We start from the raw sequence: 11,270 nt of genomic DNA, 5'->3' as shown, positions 1-11,270 counted from the left end.
TGTGAGTGTCACAAAGGTCATAGACTCTGGCCAGAATGGCCAGGGGCTGAAGTCTGAACAGAATTCCTGGGTGGCTTTTGCCCATCCAAAAGCACAACCAGCAGAGGCTCTGGTGGGCTTCATCAGGTGTCAGGGAGGCAGAATGGGGACCTGAACACCTGCATTTACCTGTCCAAGATGCTATGGCTTTAAGGAAAGCCACCTTCCTGGTGGGCACCTGCTTTGCCTTGCTGTAGTACAGAGAAAAGTAAACAAAAGACTCCTCCGTGGGGAAAAGCCATTTTTTTTTAATTCATAAGGAAAAGAAGTTAATGAGTAAAAAAAAAAAAAAAAAAAAAAAAAAAAGCCACACCACGAAAAATCTGTTCAACTAACTTGGGCTACAAATAGCTCACTTTCCAGAAAAAAAAAAAAAAAAAAAAACTTTTTGTTAAACCATGCAATGTCTCCCCCTCAGCACAACACTGCAGAGAGAGCAGGCTTTTCCCTAGAACCATAAGGCTAGTTGGGGGAAGCAAGGAGCTCTTGGGAAGATAGCAAAACCTGGTGGCCACACAAGAACAAGTGAGGCAGGAGATACCAGTATTGGGGTTTAGAGTTGGGGAATTTTTTTCTTGGTGATGTGTAGTTGGGAGCAAATGGGGCCAATAATAACATAATTCTAGGATGTTTACTATGTCACTGCTGTTCACTCCTGAGGTTTAGGGCTGAGGTCAAACCGTTTGCAGCAGGTGAGACCTCTGCAACAAACTTCTACAGGGTCTTTCTTCCCCATTAGCCACCTCAGGCAGGCCTGGCTCAAGCTGAGAGTCTGGTTCTTGTGTCTAAGCAAAAGACAAGTATGAATCAGAGAGAGCTGGGGATCCACAAGCCACTAAAACCAGCCTCTCTCTTGAGAGGGACATGCCCTGACCCCATCCAAGTCTGCTCACACAGCTCACTACGGCCCGAATTCCTGGTCCTTGTGTCCCCTCTCCCTTCATCTCCCAGCAGAGGCCAGTCTCATCTCTGACCCCTCCTTTGTCTTTCTATGGGTTTTGCTTTCCAGCTGTCCTTGCCGTTGTCACTGCTCTTACCGAGTTAGAAGACTCAAGTTCACCTTCTTGCACTTAGGGCATTGCACCAAGAAGGACTCCCTTCAGTTTCCCATCAGTGTGCATGGGTCTGCACTGTCCATAAGTGCAGTGCTGTCCCCAAAGAGCTGTTCTCAGCCCCTTCTGCCCAGTTACACTCTGTGATATCCCCCTCAGTGGAATCAGAAGTTGGTTCACATGAGTTCTGTCAGGTCCCCAGTGCTAGCTCAGTCCAGCACTCAGGAGAGCCTTATCTCATGCATGGCTCAGCATCATGGCATGTAGAGTGGGCATGGGGAAGGTAAAGAGAGGCAAAGTACAGGAGGCTGCAGACTGCAAGCTCCAAAATCCAGAGCCCCTCTCCCTCTGCAGGGTGCTTTGTGTCTTCATCTTGCAGAGGGGAATCTATGAGGACTCCAGACTCAGGGATGTCTTCCCTGTCTCAAAAAAATGTGGGAAATGTAAGAACAATAAAGTATACCAGAGAATGCTTTCCTTGATTTCCTTCTGTAAGAATGTAAGGGAACCACACACAAGTCATCATCACCAAAGACAAGCGATTAGAAGGGCACAGAATTCCAGCAGCTGCCCCTGCTTAAAGCTGCCCGTGTGTGTTGCAAAGCTCCAGGGAAGCTGAGCCCGGGTCCACACCGAGCCCCACACTGGGCAGCTGGGGCATTGCTACAAAGAATTTGTCTGTGTTTTGAGAGAGGAAACCAGCCTGGGGGCCCAGAACAGCCTGGGTCTTTGAGGAGGTGGAGGGGGCCTCCAAGACATCAGACAAGGTGGAGAGTTCCCTATGATACTCTGGGGCAGTGCCTGGGTGGGGAGAGATAGGGTGCAGTCCAGGCTGGGATCCTTGGATGAGGGGGAGGGTATATCAGGCATGGCTGCCTGTCACTGAGCTCTCTAGGAGCCCCTATACTGGATGACATCTGCCTGCCAAGGTACCTCACACCTCTGAGGTTGGCTGGCCTCACTGCATTTCTAGGACTTTTTGGAAAACCAAAGATGGAAGAAAAAAATGAGTGAGTTAGGAAGTGGTGCCAACATCAAGGCTCTCCCAGGAGCACTGAGCATTTAAAAAATCCCTTATTGACTGTAAAGATGGTTCGGCAGTCAAAAGCACTTGATGCTCTTGCAGAGGATCCAAGTTCCCAGCATCCACACTGGTGACTTTCAACTAATGCCTGTAACTCCAGTCCAGGTTATTCAATCCCCTCTTCTGCCTGCTGCAGGCATCTCCATGAATATGGTACACATCTGGATGTGCAGGCATACATATATACATCTAAACCAAAATAAACATCTTTCCTAATAAGTTTCACTAGAATATGTGCTTTGTTTGGAAAGGAGAGATGGTTCAGAGCTAGAGCACTGTTGACAGGTCATAAGCCAGCCACCACTCAGAGACGAGTCTGCTCTATGTCATGGCACTTCCTCTTAGCACTGCAGTCCCTAGAGTTCACTCCAGCTCCTCAGTTAGTTCCACATCCCTGACCTGACCTGCAAGAGTCAAGCCACTGACAGACCCAGAAATCTTTCTGGAATAAACAGGACACAAAATCAGGGCTCTAGACTCCATTCAGTGGGTGTCAAGGGTCAGATGCACTGCCTCCAGCATCCTTGGCAGTAGGCACAGACTGTAACCCAGAACACCACCACAGGCACTGGCTGAGGGTCTAGCACTGCTCAGGGCTGGTGTGGAATAACAGCACAAGGAAGAAGCCACTGGGCCGTATTGCAGGTGTCTGAGACTTGAGTGTTTAAGGTCTCTGGTGGCTGGCCATATCCTGGTAATGACACAGGCTTGGAAGTGTCAGTCAACCATTGCTTCTTTCCTGACGTTGGCTGACTGTGCTCAGGGACACCTTGGTCTGTGGAAGTCAGCCATGGGCAGACATAAGGATGATGGAGCAGGAGCCACCAGCAGTGGGGCTGTCTTGTATGGAGATTGCCTTCTCATACTTTAAGGGTGCAATAGGGGTTCTGCTCAGTCCCTATTTATTCTATCAAGTATTTGCTGTGTGTCTGACATGTCAGAGCCATGTACCATTGAGTAGAAGAGAGGCATACACTGTTCCAGGCTGTCTTTAAGAGGTCTTATGTAAGCCAAATGGAGTGGCACACACCTTTAATCCAAGCCCTTGGGAGGCAGAGGCAGGTAGCTCTCTGTGAGTTACAGACTGGTCTACAGAGTGAGTTCTAGGACAGCCAGGGCTACACAGAGAAACGCTGCCTGGAGGAGAGGGTGAAAAGGGCCCATGAAGGCAGGAGATGCAGATGCACGAGCTCCTTCGGACCGAGAGGAGGTTCTCTAGACCTCAGAAGAGCTCAGAACAGCGTCGGGGATGGCCACTAATCTAAAGCTGCCCAGCATCCCTGAAAATGGCTCAGTTATGGTTAGTGACTAGCCAAGTGACACCTAGAGGCCAGCCCTGAAGAGATGCAGCCAGACTAATAGGTCTTCTGTGCTTCTGTGCCAGGAAGAGGGGGGTCATCAGGGGCAACAGCCAAGACAGCCTTGAGGGCTCTGCCAGACCTCCTACCCATGGTCTTGGCTCATTCAGACACTATGACAGACTTGCCAAAACAGGAAGTTCTATCAGTGAATTTCTGAGGCCCTTGTTACATGCCTGGGGTTGCTGTTCCTCAGAGTGGGACCGAAGTCCAGTCCCCTCTCTCCCTGTCTGTCTCAAGGAGCTGCACCTTGGATTTTGTTTGTTTGTTGCACCCTTAAAGTATGAGAAGGCAGACTGAATTGAAATTCATGTTGTTCCTGCTCAATCTCTCCAGAGTTCTGTGATTGCAGGTGTGACCCACCACAACCACCTGTGTGGGAGAGAGGGAGGGAGAGAGGGAAAGATGGGGAGGGAAAGGGAGAGAGGGAGGGAGGGAGAGAAGAACAAAAAAGGAGTCAGAAAAGGAAATCCTCTAAAGACCAGCTAGCCAGAGGCAGGGACTGAAGAGGCCCTAGACCCAGGAATTGTCACATCTGGCTCTTCTAATTAGGCTCCAGAGGCCTCCCTGCTTAGTCTGGACTACCCTTAAAGGCTCTTCTGCTGCTACATTGATTCCTGTGAGGGACTCCACTGTCATGATCCTGTTTAAACCTGTCAGTCTCTGGTACATTGCTATACTAGGCTCAGAAAGCTAATACTGTCTTAGTGTGCTCCCATGTACAAAGTACTGTAGGCCAAGTGGCTCAGAAGACATTTCCCTACCCTCAGATCAATGCAGCTCTCAGACCTCATCGGAGGGGTCTTGGGGCAGTGGATGGTGGTTGATACAGAAACACAACTGGTCCAAGTGCAGAGAGCATCTCTGTAGCACTCAGCCATAAATGGGACTTCCATATCAAACTCCTTTCCCAAGGTTCAGGGACCATTTTAGAAGAGAGGGCAAAAAAGATCATAGGAACCAGAGTTTGAGAGAAGCAGGGTTAAACAATGTCTTCTGGATAGGGTTAGACTACTGTAGTCACAAACTCGAGCAGTCATGGCTGCCTGCATAAGACCTGCACAAGATCAAGCCAATTAACATCTCACCATGGAGAGGGTCCCATAACCACAGAACTGACAGTTGATGGCTTCTGGGGAGGGGAGCTGGGCTAGCCCTGCTCTGGTGGACAGCCCCACACTCAGGAGTACATGTGCAGCACAAAGTGGGCTTGGCGGGTTATTAAGGGGGGGTATTAGAGAGATGGTTCCACGATTAAGAGCACTGCTAATCTTCCAGAGGATTCAGGTTTGAGTCCCAGCACCTACAACTATCCTTTACTCCATAACTCTAGTTTCAGGGGGCTTGACACTCTCTTCTGAACTCTGAGGCCACCTGGCCTGAATGTGGTACACAGACATACATCTGAGCAAAACGCACACACAAAATAAAACATAAATCTAAAATAAAAACTAGGAAAGGTCATGAAGTTAAGAGGGAGTAAGGAAGTGGGCTGGATTTGAAAGGAGTTGGGGGAGGACTGAGGGGATGAATTTGAACAAAATCATGGTACGAATTATGAAGTTCTCAAGGAATTACTAAAAATATTATAATAAGAAAGAGAAGTTGAGCCAGGTGTGGTCATGCACATCTTTAATGTCAGCTTCCTAGAGTGGTGGCATTGAAAGGCAGTGTGCCCTTTGCCCTTTGAAAGGTCAAGCCTAGAGGGTTGTGGGGGCACTGCCCTCATAAGAGACTAATGTGATCCTTATGGGTCCTGGACTTCTCAAATGAGGGAGCCAGCGTCTGACTTTCTGTCCTTGTACCATGCCAGAGCCTGTAAGGGTATGGGCAGCATCCCCTCAACTCTACAATACTGTGAGCTAAACAAACCTCTTCTAATGTATTTGTATCGTATTGTTATCGTTAGTGAAGGGGACACGTGTGGAGGTCAGAGGATAACTTTGTGGGGTCGGTCTCTCCTTCTGCATTTAGGTGGGTTCTGGGAATTGAACTCAGGTTGCCAAGCTAGTGCCTCTCCCTGATGAACTATCTTACCACCCTAAAGCTCTTCTTTTCACTGGTGCCTGAACCAGGTATTTTGCTAAAGGGATGAAAAGCTCACTGACACAGACATTATGTTGAGAAAACAAACTTCCTGTTTTCCTTCTGCCCCACACCACAACCCACATGGGCTGCGGTGGTCCTAAAAAACTGTGAGACGTTTTCCTCCAATGGCAAGCTCTGCAGAGACCCTTCCAGTGTCCTCAAATTTGGTTTCAAATTGGGATCCGCTGGCCACCACTGAGAATTCTACAGCCACCTCCTTAGGGTTGGTTAATTTGTTTGAGGGAACACAGAAGCCAGGGAACATTTATATTTACCATTTATTTTAAAGAATGTGACTGATTACAGATGAAGAGTAAGGAGGTGTGGGAGGATGGAGTGCGCTCTATGTCTTTCTGGGCACCACCCTCAGTCACCCATGTGTGCAGTGATTTGGACACTCCCCAAACCTTGTCCTTTTGTTGTTTTGTAGGGAGCTCATTGCATGTCTAATGCTAAAATAGCCTGGGCCTGTCTCCTTGGGCATTCTCTGAGACCTTTGTAGCCTCAAAGGGACAGGACATAGTGGATGCTATGTATCCTGTCATGGAGGAAATTCTAGGTGCTATGGCTTGCTACAGGGAGGGAGTTGGGAGCAAGAACCATGGAGCAAGACACAGACATGCAAGTTACAGGCAGTGTTTCTGGCCCAGTGACTGAGTCACTGGCCCACCCCCAAGACACTGTCACCTAAAGCGGAGGACCTATCTATCTAGACAAGGTCTCACTGTGTAGCCCTGACTGTCCTGGAACTCTCTATGCAGACCTCGCTTGACCTTGAACTCACAGATCTACTTGCCTCCAACTGTCAAGCACTGGGGTAAAGGCGTGAGCCACTATACTTGCCTGGCAACTTGTGCATTTTGAGAGGCACTCAGACTAGAGCACAAGGGTGTGGAATGTGAAAGCTGTTTCTGTACACACCCACTACCCACCATTCACCATGGCAGGTCTCTGCTTGTTATCTGATCTCAGGCACAGGAGTCCAGTTCAGAAAGGACAGGTCAGCTCTATGTGGATCCCATGTTTCCTTCCTAGGAAAACTGACTGCACACACCCCTGGTATCCCTTGAACTTGGTATTTTGGGAAACTCAAACATAAACCTCAGAATGATTATTGAGATGAATCTGGGGGTGCTTTATAGAGGAGAATTAGGAGGGGGAAGGGACCCCCAGGCAAAGGTGAGAGGCCACTTGCCCATGGAGAGCCAGTCTGCCTGTGAGAGTGGTCAAGAAAATGTTCACTGTCCAGGGCTGTTCCGTGTGGGCCTGTGTGCATCTTGATTGTTCATTGTCGGGCTTACCTCAGGACTCCCCTGCACACATATCCTTACATGGGATGGCCCCAAGAAGAGGCCAACAAAGTCCAGCATCTATCTTTGGGACAGGAACTTGGGTAGTGACATTTTCCCTGTCTTCCAGAAGACATCTCAGGCTAGAGTTCTGGTAGCCCTTTATCTACCAGACAGGTAAGTAGCCAGGGCCATTCAGGTAATTTCTTCTAGAAGTCTTGAACAGGATGCACAGCTCTGGTGGGGGGCATGGCTTGATTACCATAGAAGAAACAGGGCAAGGATTCATTCTTCATGATTTAGAGGGAAGCAGCTTGGGGTCTATATAGTCCTTGGTGGTGGTCCCTTCAGCAGCCCTGGTCTAGGCAAGGAGAGTCTGAACTCTTAGAAGGTACATGGAAGTTCCAGACTCAAGGAGGGATATGGTGGCCTCCCATCTTCCCCCCAGAAATCAAGACATAGGTCATGCAACAGTGCTCAATGAGCACACTTAATGCTAGTCCCAGACTTGTACCTAGCAGTCATCTAGAGGCACCATCTGACATTGTCCACCTGGCACGTATCCTCAGCCATGTTCCTCTCCCTACAACAGCTTCCACTGGAACTTCGTTGCTATGACATTTTGAAAACCCACATGGTTTAAATGTTCTGGGACTGAAATACTGGGACTAGAAAGATGACTCAGTGGTTAAGAGCACTGGCTGCTCTCTTTCAGAGGACCTATGTTCAATTCCCAGCCAGTATGGTGGCTTACTACTGTCTGTAATTCCAGTTCCAGGAGATCTGAAACTCTCTCCTGCCATCCTTGGGCTCCATAAATAAATGTTATGCACAGACATACATGTTGGTGAAGTATCCACACATATTAAAAGAACAAACAGCAACAACAACAAAAACCAGCTGAATTACCTTATTGTTCCTTAACCCACTCCAATTAGGATATCCCCAGAAGTGCTTAGTAGCAAAGGAAAGCACCCCTTTGTGCCAGATGCAGTTACATCCTGGAGGCTCAGAGCAGAGGAGGGGTGCAGGCTATGCACTAGACCCTGGGCCTCCTTAATGACTCCACTGTCCTCCCACCCCACCCTCTGGTGATAACCGCCAGGTCTGATGGTGTCCAGATCACTTCACCTGCCGATGCCCATGTAGGTGTTAGGGGATGGTCCAGGCTTCTTGTATCACATGCCCTGAATTCAGACTCTTCAACTGTGATGTGAGCTGCCAGCTGACCTGGTTCTCTAGAGGCAGTGAGGTGGGAAAGGTGTAACAGCTAACAGGTTTAGCTTGGTGCCACAGAGAAAGTGCACAGCCAGCAGTGGCCATTGCTGGAGTTTCAGCCTATTGATATTCCTGTTGTCTGTCTACAGCAAGATATATGTTGTTGTTTGTCAGTCTGTCTAGGGCTGTGCTACAGACTGGCTACAGACTGTGACATCAATAGGAGCTAGGCACACTCTTGGGGGGCAGGCCATTTGGTAGCAAATAATTTTAACATCACATATTATCTTACCATTCCATAGTACATATCACCTTCTGTGCTTAGCTTCCAGTGTCATTGGTCCCCCAGATGACTGTATGATTCTGGTGAAGCCAGTCATTGAGGGTTGTATAATTTAAAAATGGAGCCCTAAACCAGGCATGGTCACTTACATCTGTGATCCCTGCACCAGGATAGAGGAGGATTGCTGTGAGTTTGAAGCCAGTCATGTATATCCTCTCTCAAAAACCAAATCCCAGCACTTGGGAGGCAGAGGCAGGCAGATCTCTGTGAGTTTAAGGGCAGCCAGGTCTGCAGAGTGAGTTCTAGAACAGTCAAGGCCACATAGTAATACCCTGTCTCAAAAAAAATACAACCAAGCAGAAAGAGCCTCCCATCTGTGAGCACACACACACACACACACAATATCTGTAATTGCATTTCGATTGTGCATCTGTGAACACACACAATAACTATACCCACAATTCCATTTTGAGTGTGCATCTGTGAACACACACACATACAAAAGAACTGTACCCACAATTCCATTCTGAGTGTACATCTGTGAACACACACACACACACACACACACACACACACACACACACACACACACACGAATTATACCTACAGTTCCATTTTGATTTAACTTTATTTTTAGAAGGAACACAGTTGGAGCTGAGGTTTTGTTTGCCTATGTGTTAGATGACAAGTTAGACACTAATGTGATTACAAGACGTCCATTCAGATTGGATCCCTCTTATAATCAACAGCTTGTGAAACCAAGAATTCAAGCTCTAATTAAGGCCCAGCAGGAAAGGACCTGAGTCATATCTCTGGTTCTGGGAGGAGATGCCACACCCTTAGCTCTGAAGATCATTAATGGATGACTATCTACACCTGGTCCCAGGAGCCTTGAACCTCATAAATATTACTGTCTGGAGGAAGCTTTCTGATAAAGAACAAAGACACATTTGTTCCCTTCTATAAGGGTCTTATCCAACAGGCTGCCAGTTACCCTGACAGGAAAAAAAAAAGCCCTCAGGAAATCTGCTTGTTTCAGAGAAGTCAGCAAGTTTAAATTCTGCTTAAATGTAGATCAGGTGGTGTTGTCTTTGGCCATTGTCAACTCTAACCCCATGAAAGTGTGTGCTGGCCTGCTCTGCAGCTATCCACTTATCTTTAACACTATGCTCTGTGTTTCATATGAATTCTTTCAACAGAGATCATGGTGTAGACGTCCAGTTGCCTTAGTTGACAAACCTTTCCTGGCTTTAATGATGACAAATACATTTGCTATGAGCATGTGACTACAAATGGTCTATATTTGGACCTATATTTCTTTTTCTATGGCATACACTTGGAAGTGAAACTGCAAAATTGCTTCCAAAATGACTTATTGTGTGGCATCCACACCAGCAGTTAGGGCGGTCTTGGTTTTTCTGTGTTCTCACCAACACTTGCAAGCATCAGCCCGGTATTTTAGCTGCTCTAATGGGCACATAGAGGTATCTTGTCACAGTTTTCATTTGTGTTTGCCTGATTGAAGGACACAGTCTCCTTTGTGAATCTTCTTCTGTTCAAATCTTCTGTCCATTCAGGGATGATGAGCTGGCTTGTTGGGTAAAGGTGCTAGGTACCCAGCTGGATGACCTGAGTTTGATCCCCAGGACTCACACAGTGGAAGGAGGGAACCAATTCTGGAAAGCTGTTGATGTCCACATGTGTGTATCATATAATAAAGAAATAAGTGTAATTTAAAAATTGAAGCAAGATGGTCCAGTGTGTAAAAACACTCGTCACTCTTATAGAGTACTTGGGTTCCACTCCCAGCACTCACACAACCATTTATGATTCCAGTTCCAGAGGATGCATCATACTCTTCTGGCCTCTGCACATACCAGCTATCACATGGTATACAGACATACATGCAGGCAACACACATGCATAAAACAAAAATAAGTATATTAGAAAAAAGCTAAAAATAAAAGAAGCTTATTGTCAGATGTTTTCAATCTAAAAAATGATGTTTTTGAGAAACAGATATGTGTAATTCTAATAGACTAATTCTTTTTTGGTTTTTCAAGACAGAGTTTCTTCCTGTAACAGTACTGGTTGTCCTGGAACTTACTTTGTAGCTCTGGTTGGCCTCAAACTCACATAGATCCAAATGACTCTGCCTTCCAAGTGCTGGGATTAAAAGTATGGGCCACCACCATCTATCTTAGATAAACTAATTTTTAAATTTCTAAATGTTATGTTTTTTTGTGTCCTCTCACGACTTGCACTAAGGCAATGAATATATTCTCTGTTCTTTAAGCTTTATAGTTTTGGTGTTGTTTTGAGAATTAGGATTTCTTGTCATGTTTTTGTGTGGAGTTGGCCATGGACCTGTGGTCCATGCACTAGATAGGTAGGTCCTCTGCCTCAGCTCTTACAAGTGATGTGGCCTGGCTATGCAGCCCAGGCTGTGTCAACTCCAGGTCCTCCTGACTGACTCTCCTGGCTGGGCTAACACATCTATCACCATGCCCAGCTGTGAGTGTCTTTTTGTGTGTGCGCTGGGAGAAGAGCCAGGATCAACTTCCTGCCTCAATTTATCTAGACTGAAATATTGTAGGCCAGTGGTTCTCAACCTTCCTAATGCTGAGACCCTTTAATACAGTTCCTCTTGTTGTAGTGACTACAACCATAAAATCATTTTCGTTGTTACTTCATAACTGTAATTTTGCTACTGTTATGGGACATAATGTAAATATCTCTGTTTTTTGATGGTCTTAGGGTTGTGACCCACAGGTTGAAAAACCGCTGTGGTAGCATCTTCTATGGTTGTGAATTACTAGCTCTGTATTGTTATGAAACAGTTATCTACAGCTGCATAAT

This window comes from Phodopus roborovskii, unplaced genomic scaffold (genome assembly GCF_943737965.1).
Source record: "Phodopus roborovskii unplaced genomic scaffold, PHOROB, whole genome shotgun sequence".
Lineage (NCBI taxonomy): Eukaryota > Metazoa > Chordata > Mammalia > Rodentia > Cricetidae > Phodopus > Phodopus roborovskii.
The sequence above is the reverse complement of the archived record's forward strand: the minus strand, read 5'-3'. Positions refer to the sequence as shown.